This window comes from Equus asinus, chromosome 11 (genome assembly GCF_041296235.1).
Source record: "Equus asinus isolate D_3611 breed Donkey chromosome 11, EquAss-T2T_v2, whole genome shotgun sequence".
NCBI classification, from domain to species: Eukaryota; Metazoa; Chordata; class Mammalia; order Perissodactyla; family Equidae; genus Equus; species Equus asinus.
Genome location: NC_091800.1, coordinates 24,636,306 through 24,654,112, shown reverse-complemented (window position 1 = coordinate 24,654,112; position 17,807 = coordinate 24,636,306).

Here is a 17,807-nt window from a genome sequence, read left to right as displayed (position 1 = left end):
GTTCCACACACAGTTTTTTTGTAACTATTTCCAGGGCTAGCCAAGACAGCATAGTTTCCAACTGCAAATTCAACTAAATGCCATTTGTCTTCTTTATCTACACACCAACAAGTTGTTCTCATTTTAAAATTGCCATATAATTTTTGGTGCCAATTACCCTATTTTGAATTGCTACCAAAATAACCTATCATTTTCGCTATATGATTACTTTTTCTTAGGGGCAAATTATATATAGCCTTAACCTCATAATTCTGGTTAGGCTGATGTGGGTAAATAATATGATTTTTTTTCAATACCATATTTGAAAATGCTGTTGCATTGTTTATAGCTTTTCTTTTGTGTTATTCTCTGTTTTATAGGTTTAATGGTTTAAAATCTCATTATCTTTTTAACCAATTTATTAAGGTTGCATTCATATTTGCTAAAATAGTGCTTTCTATTATCTCACAAGTAGTAACAGTATTTATTCTTTAAAATTATGATTCCCTAGATTTCTACCATTTAGTAAGGGCAAGAATTTTTTCAGCTGAAACTTTCAAGCAAGATGCATGCTTGGTTTTTAATACTTTGATGTTACAGTGATAGAGCAATTTTCACTAAGGAGTAGATGCTTTAACTCTCTACTTTAGGCCTTAATTTTTTTCCTGTACTGAGCTACACTGTCATCTATAGTAGCTGGAATTTTCAGTAGTTTGAGAAACTGTTTTGCAGTTGGCATAAAAGTTAAAATCATTCATTACAAACAAAGATTCATGATTTGATGCTCATGTTTTAGCTTAACACCATGACCAGGATTATTTAGTTTTCTATTTAATGGATCCTAGCCAAACTTAAAATAGCAAAGAGTAAATTAATGTCTTGGAAATAGTTCCTATTTTATCATATAAGTTCTGATCACATGAGACTCTCTTCTTCCTCTGAGAAATGTCAGAATGTATTTTATTTCATCTGGCTCAGAAAATCGATATTTGGAGTATCATAAACTTATAAAATCCCTAATAACATGGAAGGAGTTGGGAATATGGGACTGAGCATCAATCTTGAAAAATGGTTCCTACTCAACTTTTTAATTTTATTAGAAGAGATGTCTATTTCTTAAGCTTTCTATATGTAAAAAGAGCAACATGATACAGTACAAAGATCACTGGGTTGGGGTTTGGAAGCTTCTAGCTCTAGCATGGGCCGTAGCATGAGGCAGTTGTGAAACATTGGGTTGCACAGTTGGTTTCTCTGAGCTTGTTTTCTTATGTATTTATAGGAATAATAATACTTGCCTGACCTTAAAAAGTAGTCGAGAGAATCAAATGAGATAATATATAAGGAAGATGCTTTGGGAACTAAGAAATGGAATGCAACGTGGTAGCTTCGTGCAGGCATCTGCGCTGCAGGCCTAAGTATACACAAAGCTCCATCAGCCCATCCTGGAAGGGAGAAAGGGGAGAACACAGGAAAGAAGAGGCCCTTTCTTTAAAAAAATTCTTTTCATCTGATGTGTAGGTTGGATTGGTAGAGGGGCGCCCTATTTCTACACCGCGGAGGAGTGCCTCATCACGGCCACGTAGTGCTCATTTCCGGTACTTTCACTCTTGCTTCTATGGAGCGATATTTTAAGAATTCTCGAGGGCTTGCTCGTGGTTCTGACCCTCTTCCAAATGGTGGTACATCTTCTTGATATTTTAATTGTGATTGTTGCATATATAATGTAATTTCTTATGCTGATTTTTGAAGCATTTAAAATATTTTTCTCTTCCAATTTCATTGTTATATTTGTGATTACTTTCAATAAACATATCAATTATTTCAAACAGTTATCATTCGGAAGATTCATTCAGATTAATTATCTTAGTAACTTCATTATGGAAACATTTATATAGCACTTAAGGCACAAATAATTACTGAGTACTGAGAATATAAGTCAAATAAGATAGAGTCTTCAGGCAACCTTATATTCAAGTCAGGAAAATAGACACCCACACAACTAACTCTAATAGAATGTGGTAGGAGTTAATGGGTAGTGATATAAATAGAGTAGACTGCTCTAGCTTGGACGGACACCAATGTACTCTTTAAAAAAAAAATTTGATGCCCAAAGGTAGGGTGAAAAGACCTGACATTTAAACATATCAAGTAATCCTTCTATTTATCTCTAGCAGAGTTCACAAACTGGTGGCTGTAGGCTTGATTTGGCTTGCGCATGTGTTTGTTTTGGCCCACAGACTATTTTAAAAATTTGAGCCAACATGAAAACATTAGGAGATTTCACACAAAAGTCCAAATTTCCTAGTTTCTCTTGAAAAATTTTAAAGCTTTGCCAACATTAGCCCTGCCTTCATGTATAACGACAGTCACCTGGAGATGAGTAGAAGCTGCTTGCCTTAAATAGGCCAACTGCTCTCAAGTTCACCAGTAGCTGTGCCACTTCACCCACCCCTCTGATTCTCATTTCTGAAACACTTAGGTTGGTTCCGACCTCAGGGCTGATCTCTAAGCTGGAACTTTCTTCCCTCTTGTACTTATTGGCTCAATTCATTCAGGCCTCTGGTTAAAGGTCACCTCATCTTAGAGGCTTTCGCTGACCTGCCTGCCTGAAAGACACACTCATCATTCTCCCTTTATCCTACGTCACTGGTTCTTTGAGGCACTTACTGCCATGTGGCATGTTATATATTTTTTATGTGTTTACTTGTTTGTTAAATATGCCTGTCTGATGGAACATATGCTTTGTGAAAGCAGGGCCTTTGCTCTGTTTACTGTGATTTTCCTACCAGCTATTGCAGTGCCTGGCCCAGACCAGCACTCAATAAATGTGTGTGGAATGAACACTGTTCTTGCAGTTTTGCTAAATATCTGAGCATGCAGGGGTGGAGATCAGGGGAAATGGGTCTCTGGTATGCCCAGGTTTCAAAAACCAAAACCAGTCTAACATAACTTGAATCATTAAAACTTTATCTATCTGAAACTTTGTATACACAACATCTATGTATTGTACATGACACCTAAAATACAGAAAAATTTTAAAATCTGTGTTAGGGATGATAATGGCCATGAGAAGCTGTTCTCCGAGTCTGATTACCTGAACAGGGAATAAAGAACTGTTTGACCGTGAGTGCTACAAAGTCAAGAGGCTGTGGTACGCGCATGATTTGGGACGTACAATTCAATTTGGATCAAGCTGAAATTCTGAGCATTTTGTGGTCTCTCTGTGACATCTGACAATATAACTGTCTTAGCGGTGTATTGTGCGGTTTTATTTCAGGTCATATTAAAACCACAAAGTCATGGAGGTGTGAGGGTGGGGAAAGGGAGGGAGAAAATAACACATCTCCTGGCTTTTTGTCTCTGAATTCTCATACTTCCCATAGAGCTCCGCATTGGAAGTAAAAATCTGTCGGGAGTACCAGGGGAAACAATCGAAGAAACTTTTGACAAGATCGATGAGAAGGAAATGGGGGAGGGGATATTTTGAGTCCAGATCAGTTTTACCACAATGTAAAAATAAGCTCCCGTAATCCCTGTGTCCTCACTGTGCCCTCAGCGAATGACACAAACATGGAAAGATTTATCTAATTCAGCGAGTCTCCCACTGTTAGGAGAGATATTGGAGAACGTGAGTTTCACTGGGAAACTCTATGAACTTGGCTTTTCACCAGCCTGACCTGTGTGGTACGTGTGTGTGTGTGTGTGTACATGTGTGTATGTGTGTGTGTGTGTGTGTGTTTCTCAAACAGTTGACAGATAGTTCATTTTGTTCCTTGGCAGCTCTGCCTCGTTCCCATTTGTTACCACTACTCTTCTTTCCTCTTTTCTTGCAACTCAAAGAAAAAGCATAAACTCACTGACCATGATTTCTTCCCCATTTATGACTTAATGGCTCCTCAACTGTGCTTTTCTCTCTGTTTTATAATAAATAATAGTAAGGCATTTTCATTTATCCAGAAAATGTTTATTGAGTGCCTACTAGTTCTAAGCACTAAAGATACACAGTGAAACAGTAGATGAAGCTTTTTGGAAACTTTCTAAGATCTGAGTAAGTTCCATGGAGAATTTTTACAGATACTGGTTGAAAAATCCATCAAAGAAATACATTCAGAAAAAGTAAACAAATGATGTTCCTTTCTGCAAAAGATAGAGAATCCTGGTGTTCTGTGGAAAACCTTGCTTTAAGCTGTGTAGGGAGGTATGTATGCCAATGGGTCTCCATCGAAATAACTACAAATTCTAACACCCGGGAAGAATGTCTGAGAAGATGCTTGGACCAGATGTTTCATGACATATGCATAAACAGCACATAGGAACATGCTCATCTATTTCATTAGCCTTTTTTCTTCAGGCAGAGATGCCTAACCCAAAGATATAGGGGAGGTTATGCCAACATTGTATAGAAAATTCTCAGCCTCTCTTGATGCCTAAAAATAAAACTATAAACACTATTTTGGAGACCAGCTGAATCGGTGGCCCCCTGGATATTTAAGGGACATTTTAATCAGCAAGTTATTGAGATGATAGCATGTATTGTTTTTAGCTGACTTCTGTGGCAGAAAGTGGGTAGGAAGAAGCCACAGTACTGTAGGAAAGTTAATGCCGTTCAATATTTCCCACATTCTTTTAAACCAAGGTTGGAGCAGTAATTCCAGGAGCAGGAATACCTGTTTTTTGGAAGAGATTTCTTTACTCCTCTGTTGGCTCCATAAGTGGACCCTGTCAGTGTATTTCACGGGAGTTGTGAATATGGAAGTCATAAAATGCGCTGCTAGGCCGTGCTACCATTTGGGGAGTCAGAAAAGCTCCTGGGAGCACAGCAGCTAGGTAACCCTTTCTGCATGTCAATCTAGTCTCTGGACAACTGGGATGGGACAACTAGGAAAAGGGAAGTTCTGACATTTGATTTTCCAATTAACTTCGTTAATAAGAAAACTCTTGTTTCCATACTTGGAGTTGAAAATATTTCCAAGAAGTCTGCTTACCTTCATTAGCGAATACTGTTTAGAAGCCATAATGGAGCCTTTGCTGAAGGTTGAGAATCTGGCCCCATTGGACGTTGTAAATTCCCTGCACCCGTATGGTGAGGATCATAACCGTGGTCTAAATGCACAGCACAGGACGTTCCACACATGTTGGATTTTGGACTAAATCCCTAAGACAGACTTGTGTGCTGCCTTTTTGAGTGCTAATAATTAAGATTCTGGGTAACTGTGTGTACCTGCACTGCAGACCCTCAGCCTCAAGCATTTTGAGAAGAAAGAGACTCTCAGGGAAGTTATTTGCCGAGTTACACAACTAGTAAGTGACAAAGGAATGATTCAAACCCAAAGCCTTAAAGATTAACAAATCAAAACAATGCCATTTTATAGATGAATAAAATGAGACCCAGAGAAGGGAGGTGAGTCATTCAAGGCCACACAACAGATTAAAGGCAGAGATAGTGCAGGCCTCTGGCTCCCAGGCAAGTCTTTCCATCACATCGTACATCTGGCTGTGGGCACAGCCCACTAGAGTCTCCAGAGCAGACTTGGGACAAAGGCAGTTCCCCACCACTTCAGCTACAGCGCGAACAGAACCTGGTCACTCCTTTGGGGAAGGTTTTTTGTTCATAGCTATCATTTATTTGACCTCCTACGGTGACCAGATTGTACCAGGTTGCTTACTTCTGTGATCCTCACAACAACCCTATGAGGTGGTATTATCATTATATTCACTTTACAGATGGGTAAACTGAATCCAAGCTCCGTTAAAGAACTTGCTCAAGGTCGCACAGGTGGAAAGAGACTGAGCTGGGATCCAAACGTTGGTCAGTGGGGTTTGAACCTATCCCCTTTCCACAACACACAGTGTCCTCCACTGTTGCTTCTGCGGGGAGGGGGGAACAGTGCCCTGTGCAAACATCTCCTCTTGCCCAGCCCAAGAGATCACTGCCATACTTGGCCAGCTGCCTGGCACCTGCAAGCTTGGAGCCAGCTGCAGCTAGACTTTGCAGGCATCAGAGGCTGGGCTGGGTGGGCATGTCACTCCCAACTGTGTGAATGAAGGTTTGATTTGCCTTAGCTCACCATTGGGTGGAGTCCACTTTGGGCAGAACACTTAGTGGCTGAATAAACACTCAGAGCATCTTGGAAAGGCTGCAGGGGCTGGTGGTTTGACACTGATTTTGGCTGTTTGGAGAGGTGCCACTGAAAGCCAGCTTTGACCACTGGTGTGCTGTTGAAAGACCTTGCCTTCTTAGCCTCTCACTGTCCTAGTTTCCTTGGAGGTCAACTGAGGACAAACAAATCTTGTTATTTCTGCTGAGTTTCTCTTCTCCATGCTGAGGACAGAGGCAGGAGACGCCTCTGAAATACTGGACAAAATAAACTCAGTGCAACCAAAATGGAAGAGGCTGTTTCAGAATCTCACACCTGGGCTGGTGATAGAGACGCACAACCCTGGGCACAGAGGGAGGAAACTCTTTCTCTTTTCTATTCTTGGAGTTGTCCTGTTAGGAGAGCTGTTTCATTTTATCACCTCAAGGACTGGGATAGAGGCCTTGGGAAGCTTATGCTGTGGGTGTCCTCCTTGGCTCTGACTTGGCTCTCTGAAGGGCATGATTGTATGACCGTGAGCCTGAGAAGAGTGCAGAAGAGTGGAAGTTAGTATGTGATTGTGAATGCTGCTGTGTTCGTGCTGAAGGTACTAGGACAGGAGGAGTGTTCCCAGTGGGTCAAAACAGCCCATTACATGGAGGAAATTGGGGAAGCTCTGTAAATTACTCGAACTTAGAGCTAGCGTGTCAACATCAGGGACTAATTCATAGTATTTTTTCATTAGTCTGTATAAAGATCTAAACTATGTGCATATGAAAACTCACAGGAGATCCCAAAACTAACCTAGAAAAATGTCTTTGATATAGTAAATGTTCTTTGAGTATGTAAAATCAGTTTTTCTTTGTCTGATTGAACGAGGCATTTGGAGATTCAAGATGGTTGGTGGGATAATAAAGTACCGTTGTGTCTTCACTGAAGTAATGAGCAGGAGACAAAGAGGATACCATCTATGATGGGCATATGGAAGTCCTTTTCTGCTAAAAATATCCCAAAGGAGAGCCATCTCTGGAGCTTGAGACCTGCACCGTTGACTTTTAAAATAGTCTCTTTTTCTACTCCTTGTTGATTTCTACCCAAATAAAATAATCACACTTGAGTAAATTATTTCTCACACTGTGTCTCACAGAGAACACTGCAATTATTGTGGAGCTGAAAAATTACTGACAGACATGGGGGACATTTGCTCTAAGTAGCCTGGAATGGTGTCTAAACAGTTCAGTGACTTTGTGTGATTAATGACCATATGGGAGTCAACAGTAGAGGCAGAGTTCTGAGTTCAATTTCTCGCTAATGAGCAAGGAATGGGGACTAGCTTACATGTAGGCAGTTGAATTAGGGTCTGGATAATTTAGAATCATGATTATGTAGGCCTAAATAAGTTATGTCTCCTTCTTCAATTATGTGCCAACTTAGCCCTTTTTTATTGAGTGAATATTTGGGTGCGGGTAAGGAAAAATAGCATTAAAATAAAAGCTGAAGACTTCTTGGAAAATAAAAACCAGATATTTACAGGGCTGACAGCTACCTCCTCTCATCTTTCAAGGGTTCAGCTTAAATAACTATAAATAACCACTCTCCCTGCCAGGAGGCCTTCCTTGACTTGTCTAAAATGTTAGTCCCTGCTCTTATAATTTCATAGCTCCCTGGGCTTTTCTTTGCAATATTAACCACAATTGTAATTCTATAGTCACTTGTGTAATTATTTGTTTAATATCTCTCTCAAGACCCTGCAGATAGGGACTGTGTTGTCTTCTCCTCTGTATTGCCAGCTCCTATCACTATGTCTGGATTATAGTAGGAATTTCATGTTACATATAGAATGAATGAATTAATAGCTCCTTCACAACGGCTGCTAAATTTTGTTGTACTAACCTCGTTCTTCACACATTAAGATTGAAGCATTCAGAGAGATATTGGTCTGATCAACTGAGTATCTTTCAAAGGCTAGAACTTTCTCTAGATGAACTTCTGAAATTAAGGATACATTTTTCTGAAATGAATTCCGGATTTCCAGATGACAGTGCCTACTTACAGCTGTTTTACAGCACTGAGCTGCTCAGCTGTACTGGGTTCATATTTTTGGAAGGGAATTACCACATCAAAATGAGATTCCTCCTCTCTCCCTTGTCAACAATCCTCTGTATTTCCTCATACTCAAGATTTACGAAAATACTTTTGGGGAGGATTATCAGAGTCGTGGAAACCAAAGAATGATGAGTCTGTCTTATGGACTGTGACTAAAGAGTCTTCACTGGAGTTCAAGGTTTAGGTCATTTCCACAGCCCTGACTTCCTGTAAGCAAGGGTGTTGGTTCTTAATGTGGGTACCAGATCTATAGTGAAAAGTTTTCTTGGAATCTTTGAAACTGCTTTTTTTGCTAATTCAAGGGAAGGTTTTCAAAATAAATGTCAAAGAGCTGTAAGTCAACAAAGAAGAAAGTCATAAAATTGATAAACTGAAGAAAAATGTGATTTACCTCCCTGCTCCCTTTCAGGACATTGAAAACAAGGTTTTGAAGGCAAGTTGTTAAAATCAGGTGAGGGTGTAAACTTTGACCTTCCTATCTGGTCTAACTTTGTGTTTTCTCAAAAAGCATTTCTAACTCTGCAGAGCCAATATGGGTGAGAGGAAACTGCTTAGGGTTTTACACAGTACCCTATTGGAAGCATTTGCCTTGCATAGCCTCACAGTGTGCCCCTATGGAGGGCAATATTTGTCATATGTAGACTAGTGAAGTGTTTTTCCACACCTGAGATGACAGCAGAATGTTACTCAGAAAACGTCAATATTTTTCACCTCTGTTTCTATCTGGTTGACTTTAAAACATCAGTCTTCCGGGAGCCGGCCCCGTGGCCAAGTGTTAAGTTTGCGAGACCTGCTTCGGTGGCCCAGGGTTTCACCAGTTCGGATCCTGGGTATGGACATGGCACTGCTCATCAGGCCGTGTTGAGGCAGCGTCCACATACCACATCTAGAAAGACCCACAACTAAAATATACAACTATGTACTGGGGGGATTTGGGGAGAAAGAGCAGAAAAAAAAAAAAAAAGATTGGCAACAGTTGTTAGCTCGGGTGCCACTCTGTAAGAAAAAAAACAAAAACAAAAACAAAATCAGTCTTCCAGACAGAAAGCTGTTCACTCTGCCGTGGCGGAAGTGCGCAGATCCCTTCCACGCCGCATGAAACGCTTTGTTGTTGACATGATGAAGTGAGATATAATACAGTAGACTGGCACAGATTCTAGTTCTGGTTTTGACACTTTCTCATCTTAGGCTTCCTATTCTCTGAGTTTGGGGTATATAGTCATGTGTAGCTTGATGACAGAGATACATTCTGAGAAATGCATCACTAGGTGATTTTGTCATTGTGCAAACATTGTAAAGTACTTACACAAACCTAGATGGTAGAGTTTACTACACACCTAGGCTGTATGGTACTAATCTTATGCGACTACTGTCGTGTACATGGCCCATCCTTGACTAAAACGTTGTTATGTGGCACGTGACCATAATCTTGTTAAGCCTTAATTTACTTATCTGGGAAAATGGGTGAACTGGATAGACCATCTAGTTTGATTTTTAGAAGACTTGTGTTGTGTGAGTCCCTGATGGTCAGGTAAGTGGATGATCAGATTCTTACTGAATGTGGCTAAAAATACCCTGTCACTCTACGTACCAAGGCCCGGTAATTTCAGCTGTGCCATCAAGGCGTTTCGTATACTCTTTCACAGTCTTTTCTCACTTTTGGTGAACAAGACATAAAAAGGAGGAAAAAATATTTGGGGCAGAAGAATATATAGTTTGCTTACATTTGCCTTTTATAGTCTACTCTAACATATCTCAAATAGTACTATTTTATACCACTCAGACAATTTAAATACAATTCAAACAACTTAAATTGTTTAAACAATTTATTAAACAATTATTTATCAAATTTATTATAATGTAATATAAATTATTATAAATTTATTTATTAAGTTAAATTATTAAACAATTTAAATTTTTAGTAATTTTAATAATTCTAGACATTTCACCCATTTAAGTACATTTTCCAATATCCTAAGTTTTTTCTTAGCCTGTCTATTCTGTTAGACTTTTAAAAACTTACTCATTTGCACACAACAGTTTCTAAATTACAATATGAACTCTACTACTGCTAATAAATAGTTCTAGAATCTTTTGTCTTAAAATACATCCCACTGGGGGTGTCCAGAAAATCACTCTTTCTTTTTAAAGTTTGAAAGACAATAGACAAACATGAGTGTTATACAGTCATGCACCATGTAACCATATTTTGGTCAATGATGGACCGTAACAATGTTTTGGTCAACGATATACACTGGTGGTCCCATAGATTAGTACCGTATAGTCTAAGTGTGTAGTAGGCTACCATTTAGATTTGTGTAAGGACACTCTATGATGTTCACACAATGACAAAATCACCTAACGATGCATTTCGTAGGACGTATCCTCCCTGTTAAGTGACGCGTGATTGTGTTGACAAAGGTAGGGGAGGTCTTTAGCCTCTCTTTAGAGATGTCACTTTAGAAAGGTCCCCTTTGTTATTTGCAGCAACTTGCGCTCATTTGAAAACTAAAACTCAAATTTGGTTGAGCCTCAAGATTGTGTTTCTAAAGACTCAGAACTTGATCTTGTTTCATAGGTTAACAATTTAAAGAGAGAGAAAGAAAGCTATTAGGTCTACAGAGGTGGATGGGTGCAGATCCCCCTTCCATACAGCAAGCAGAGAAGGCTGTTTCAAGAGAGCAGAGAGTGCCTTACTTGCCCCCAACCCAGTCCCACGCTTAGACCCCAGCAAGTGCCTGTGCCTGTCCTCCAAAGGCTTTCAGGACTATCACTCCTCAGTGACACGTGGCCCTACCAATAAGTGTCCTCTCTTGTAGTGTGCACTTGATGTAGTGACATTGTACTCTCCCAGGTCAGTCTTAAGTTGCCCAGGGTGAGAGAATAACATTTCTTGTGTGAATGAGACCACTCTTAGCACTCTTCCCACAGGCTCTTCTAATCCTCCCTATTGGTGGTAGTGTGTGAAAGGCAGGGGGACAGCCAACATTGAAAAAGATCATATTGCAGGAATGCAGAAATTATGGCCTAAAGAATGCAGAAGAAGACGTGGTTGGAAGATGTGTCATTCTATGGTTAGTCTCCAAAATTCTGAACGGTAAATTTAACACGACCAGAAAACAAATTATTGTCCACATTTGCCTACCTACTCTGGGTAAGACTTGTATTTGTGATCAGCATCCATGAACTAGGCACAGAAACAACCTTAGAGAGAGTCATTGGAAGCCAGTGTTCCCATGGTTATGATGTAATCAGCATCAAATAGATGCGGGGGCAAGATCTGTCTTGTTTCCATACATGCAGGCTCTGGAGAGCCACGGTATTGTGAATAATAACAATCTGGCTACTTTTTGTCTCATGGTAGAAGACATGAAATTAGGCAGCAAAGGGCATAAATGACAGTAAAGAATCTAAAGACATAGTTCCAGGACTGGAACAGGAAGAGGTGGCGCCTGGATATCACGTGAGCTGACTGGACAACAAAGTTCGTAAGGAATGCTTCTCTACCCATTACTTCAAATCTTTACTGATAAATCACTATATCTCATGTGGACCTATGATTTTGTAATTTTTTTATTGAGGTTAAATTCAAATAAGAGTAACTATTTTGAAGTGGACAATTCAGCAGCATTTAGTACTTTCACAGTGTTGTGCAACCATCACTTCTAACTCCAAAATGCTATCACACCAAAAGGAAACCTTGTACCCGCTAAGTAGTCACTCCCCATTCTTCTCTTTTCCCAGCCCCTGGTAACCATTAATCTGCTTTCTATCTCTATGGATTTCCCTATTCTCACTCTCTCATGTAAATGGAATCATATAATATGTGGCCTTTTGTATTTAGCTTCTTTCACTTAGCGTGTTTTTGAGGTTCATCCACGTTGTAGCATGTGTCAGCAATTCATTCCTTTTTATATCTGAATAATATTTTGCAATATGGATTTACCACATTTTGTTTATGCATTCATCAATTGATGGACATTTGGGTTGTTTCTACCTTATGGCTGTCGTGAATAGTGCTGCTATGAACATTCATGTACAAGTTTTTGTTTGAATACTTGTTTTCAATTCTATTGGGTATATACCGAGGAGTGGAATTGCTGGATTGTGTGGTAATTCTATGTTGAATCATTTGAGGAGAGTTTTCCAAAGCAGCTGCACCATTTTATATTCACACTAGCAGTGTATAAGGGTTCCAATTTCTTTACATCTTTACCAACACTTATTATTTTCCATTATTTTTGATTGTAGCCATTCTAGTGGATGTAAAGTGGTATCTCATTGTGGTTTTGATTTACTGTAGTATATTTTTAATCAAACTATTTATTTAAACATGGACCCAGTAAAAATGTTTGCCCAAGGCCCCACAACCCCTAGCAGCAATTCAAAACATCTCCTCAGAGATCTAATTAAGGAACAGACTTTCCCTTCTTCATTTCTTGAAATTCTTAGCTTGAGAGTAATTCATGTGTTGGATAACATAGATAAGAGTATCACACGTGTGTTATATTTTGAAAGCATATTTTGGGATACTTGGGAATTTGTTAGAAATGCAGAATCAGAATTCATAGTTGAACAGGATCCCCAGGTTATTCCTATGCACGTTTAAGGTTGAGAGGTTTTGAGAACTTCCTGTCTTTTTGAGGAGGGAGACAATAAGTCCACACCAGAAAAATATTTACAGGTGTAACAGGTAAAGTTCAAGCTAAATAAGTTAGAGGTGCAGTATGTAGCACTAGGGTGGTGGTTCTCAAACTTGTCTGCCCACTGGGAACCTCTGAGAATTTTAAAATATTTGTATACCTGGGTTCCACCCCTGAAGAGATTCTGGTTTAATGGGTCCTGGGTGGAGCCTACCAGCAGGACGTTAAAAAAACTCCACAGGTGATTCTAATGCACAGTTTTGAGAACTATCTGTATGAATAGTATTAGCTGAGCTAATCTAGAAAGAATTCATAGAGATGGTGATTCTCAAAGCTGTCATTGGAAAGTGGGAAGGTGCAAGACTTTGCCCTGAGGGCAGAGAGGCAGAGGAGTGGCCAATGTTGCTGGAGAGAATTCATCCATCTGTGGAAGGCCGCGAAGGCTTTAACTAGAGTTTTAATATTGAAGGCAATTGGGAACTCTTGGAGGAGCGTGAGAAGACGGCCAGGTGACTTTCATTGCTGTTTGGAGGAGTGGACTCTGAAGACAGGGAAGTTGTAATAATATAGGGTATGACCTGTATTATTTGGCTTTATCAGTAAGGTTGAAAAGAAAGAGGCAGAAGATAGTAATAAATAAGGTTCCCTCAAGGTTTAGGTATGTGATTATAACTCGTTAGTAGTTCTCTACTTAAAGTTTCTGCTAATTCAGGAAAGGATTGAGTATTCTAAGAATCTATTAAAAAAAACATTCTAAGTGCGTGGTTGCCTCAGGAAACTTTTTACATCTATAAAAGGTATACATTTACTGATAATTATCCTCCAGAGTCTTTAACATCAACAGTTCCACCCTTTCCTTTATTCAGATTTTCATTTATTTAACAAATATTTATTGAGCGTGCACTTAGGATGTTACAGAGGCGATTCAAGAACCAGAAGTGTGTTTGGAGTGGATCTGTCATCCTCAATAGAGGCAGTACACTCTATGGTGGATTTTTGAAACTTTGGGGGTGTTGTTGATTGTTGCCGTGATTGGGGTAAACTAGTGGCTCGTGGTGGAGGCCAAGGATGTTGTGACCTGCTATTCCCAGTAAAGTCCTACACAATGAAGAATGATCTCATGCCCACACAACTTTCTAATGGTTCGGACATTCATGTGGCTGGAAACCCTGTTTATAATTACCCAAGCTTAGAGTCTAACTCAAATATATATATATATATATATATATATATATATAAATTATCTAACCTTAGAACCTAAACACAAATATTTGTACACACACATACACACACAAATACTTCTTGATAGTTTTAATAACTATGAGACTTTTCCGAGAATGGTCCTACTGCACTTATTGAGGGAAGATAGTACTTCATTTTATTTAGTCCTCTACCAAGAATTCTTCACTATTTTGGAAAATGACATGACTGATGGCAATACTGAACCTGGCGTTTGCGTCTTTATCAGTCTAATTTTCTAACTGCCATATTTGCAATAATTCTACATATAAGTATATTGAAGGGTAATTTTTGAAAGTACTTTTAATCATGACTTTCATTCAGCTAGAAGACGAGCCCGTGTGATGGTTAATCTTATGTGTCATCTTGACTCAGCTAAGGGATGTCCAGATATCTGGTAAAACATTATTTCTGGATGTGCCTGTGAGGGTGTTTCTGGAAGAGATTAACATTTGGATTGGTTGACTGAGTAAAGAAAACCACCCTCACCAATGAGGATGAGCATCATCCAATCTGTTGCAGGCCTGAATAGAAGAAGAAGGTGGAGGAAGGGCAAATTCACTCTCTGCCTGAGCTGAGACATCTGTCTTCTCCTGCCCTGGGACATTGGCACTCTCGGTTCTTGGGCTTTCCGACAGACTAGAAGTTATACCATCAGCCCTGATTCTCAGACCTTCAGATTTTGACTGAAATCACCATGAGCTTTCCTGGTTCTAAAGCTTGCAGATTTCAGATCATGGGACTTCGTGGCCTCCATAACCACGTGAGCCAATTCCTATAATAAATCTCTCGTGTATATTTATATATATCCTGTTGGTTCTGTTTCTTTAGAGAACCTTGACTAATACAGCGTGTGTTAAAGATTTACGTGTAACTCATCAATTAATAGAGTGCTTAGATAAATTTGCAAACACAAATAAATGCAAAACTGATCAATATCCACAGGGAAATAATCAATTGTACTCTACTAGACACATTTTGCCTTTCTATGAACAAGAAGCATTTGCAGAACTGCCGTTTTCTATTTACAGTCTACAGCGTTGTTAGCTCAAGAGCAATGAATGAAAAGTGGAGATAACTTAGAAAAGTGTGCTAAACAGAGCACTCAGTAATCCACGATTTTTTTGCCTGTTTCACAGCCTCAGCTTTTCCTGATGTAGTCATCTGACTTTATGTCTTCTAGAGGAGCCACGCTTGAACATTTACTAGCAAAATGCATGACTTTTTAAATTATAAATTATTTTCTTTTTACTTATATTATAATTAAAAGATATTAATTATTTAAAAATATGTGTGTAGGTAAATTATATTAGCTATGGAGTTCATTTAGAATACTAAATGAGATGTTAGAAAATATTTGTTATAAAAAGGGACATTGAGTCTGATCAAGTTGAGGACCACTGGACTAAATAATCTTGAAGGACCCTTGTAACTTTGTGGTCCTGAGATTCTCCTGAGTCTAGAGTGGAGATTGAGAACTTGAGCTCTTAGAAGCAAAGGTCATTGGTTTGAATCTAGGCTGTTCCACTTCCAGCGTTATAATCTTGGGGAGGTTTCTTATAACTTGTTCATGCCTCATTTCCTCATCTGTAAAACTGCATAATAACATCAAACACCTCATCCAGTAGCTGTGAGGATTAAATCAGTTGATCCACATGTAGCTCTTAGAATGGAGCCTCGCATAGTGAGGACTCAGGGGAAGGCTTGTATGTTTCCCCATCTCTCGGACAAGCTCTATCTGGGTGGTGAACATGATGGTCCCAGCAGTCCCAGGCTCCCTGCCTATGGGTTCAGCAAGCCCAGACATTGGTACAACCATCCTAGGAAGGGCTGCGACTGCCTCCACTTGGTACAGCCTCATCTGTGAACACTGGAGCCAGAGCCAGGCTGTTCTCTAGTTGACCAGGCCTGGACCCATGGCTACTCGTGTGACAGAGGTTGGGAGGGTCAGCAACACCTGACCCACATGAAGGAGGTTCCCCACAAGAAATAGGGGTTCTGTTCCTAGAAGAAGGGGCAAGGGATGCTGAACTGTCCTTGCCACCCTGCATTAGCCTGAGGGGCTTAAGGCTACTCAGTTCTCCATGCAGAGGTGGGGCCATGGCTGCTACCCTTGCCCTTACCCCTGACCTACTACCAGTCTATTTTCACTGAGAAGCTGGAGTGATGCTTCTTAAATGTGGTTCCAATTTTAACTCCTCTGCTTAAAACATTCCAGAGGCTGCCCATCTGCTATGGTCTGAATGTCTGTGTCCCCACAAAATTCCTATGTTGAAATCCTAATCCCCAAGGTGATGGTACTAGGAAGTGGGGCCTTTGGGAAGTCATGGGGTCATAAGGGTGGAGCACTTATGTACGGGGTTAGCACCCTTATAAAAGAGGCCTCAGAGAGATCCCTTGCCTCATCCACCATGTGAGGCTATAATGAGAAACCTGTGACTAACAAGGCCCTCACTTAACCATGCTGGCATCCTGATCTTGGACGTCAAACTTCCAGAACGGTAAGAAATAAATTTTTGTTGTTTATAAGCCACCCAGTCTGTGGTACTTTGTTATAGCAGCCTGAATTGACTAAGACACCATGGAACTCAGGGTAAAAGCCAAAGGAAACTTATCTCGGCTCTTTATCGGATCCTGTATGCCATGCTCCCAGCCCCATCCCATTCTGACCCATCTCCACCCATCATTCGTCCCAGTTCCTTCTCTCCTGCCACATTAGCTTCTAGGCTGCCTTAAAGAGCCAAGCACTGCCCCTTCAAGGCCTTTGCACCTACTGTCCTGCCTGGAACTTTCTTCTCAACATATCCCCATATCTCATTCTCTCACTTTTCAGGTGTCTTGATGAAGGTCACCTTATCAGAGTGGTCTTTCCTGATCACCTGATATAAAACAAACACCACACCCTCCATGATGCTCAACTCCTCAGCATCCTTTATTCTTCCTCATGGCACTATTCATCACCTGACACTTTATAGATTTGTTATTTGTCTCCTCCAACCAGAATGTAAACTCCATGGGAGCAAGGACTTTCCTTTTTCGTTGCTATGTTCTCAGTACCTAAAAGTTTTGGAATATATTATATGCATGTTATGGCTTGAAGCGTGTCCCCACAATAGACGTTGAAGTCCTCACCCCCAGTAATGTATGAATGTGGCCTAATCTGGAAAAAAGGTCTCTTCAGATAATCAAGTTAAGATGAGGTCATTAGTGTTGGCCCTAATCCAAAATAACCGTGTCCTCATAAAAAGGGAAATTTGGACATAAGGAGACATACACAGAGGGAAGATGATGTGAAGAGACACAGGGAGAAGACAGCTATCTGCAAGCCAAGGAAGGCCTGCTGCTCCCAGAAGCTAGAGAGAGACCTGGAATGGATCCTCCCCTCGTGCCTTCAGAGGCAGCATGCTGAGGGTGCTGCATTTCCCATAAGCCAATTTACTTATTAAAGAACAGGGTGCCCTAACCTAGTGGAAGACTGAGGAGCCCCGGGAGGATGGCACGCATGTGTACCTACTTGGAAAGGACAGAGCAAAACTTCTTTTCTGATAGAGGACACACATTTGGCCTGATAAAGTGGGTTTGGGGAGGAAATATAGGAGACAAGCAGAGGACAGGGACGTGGGAAAGAAGCAGTGAATAAGGAACACAGGTGAAGGGGGATGGGACTGCAACCGAGCCCTTTATGTTCACCAGAGAGCAAATCTGGGGTCAGGTTGTAGGTTTTTGATGTTAATATCTTGTGACTTACAAAACCCAATTCATT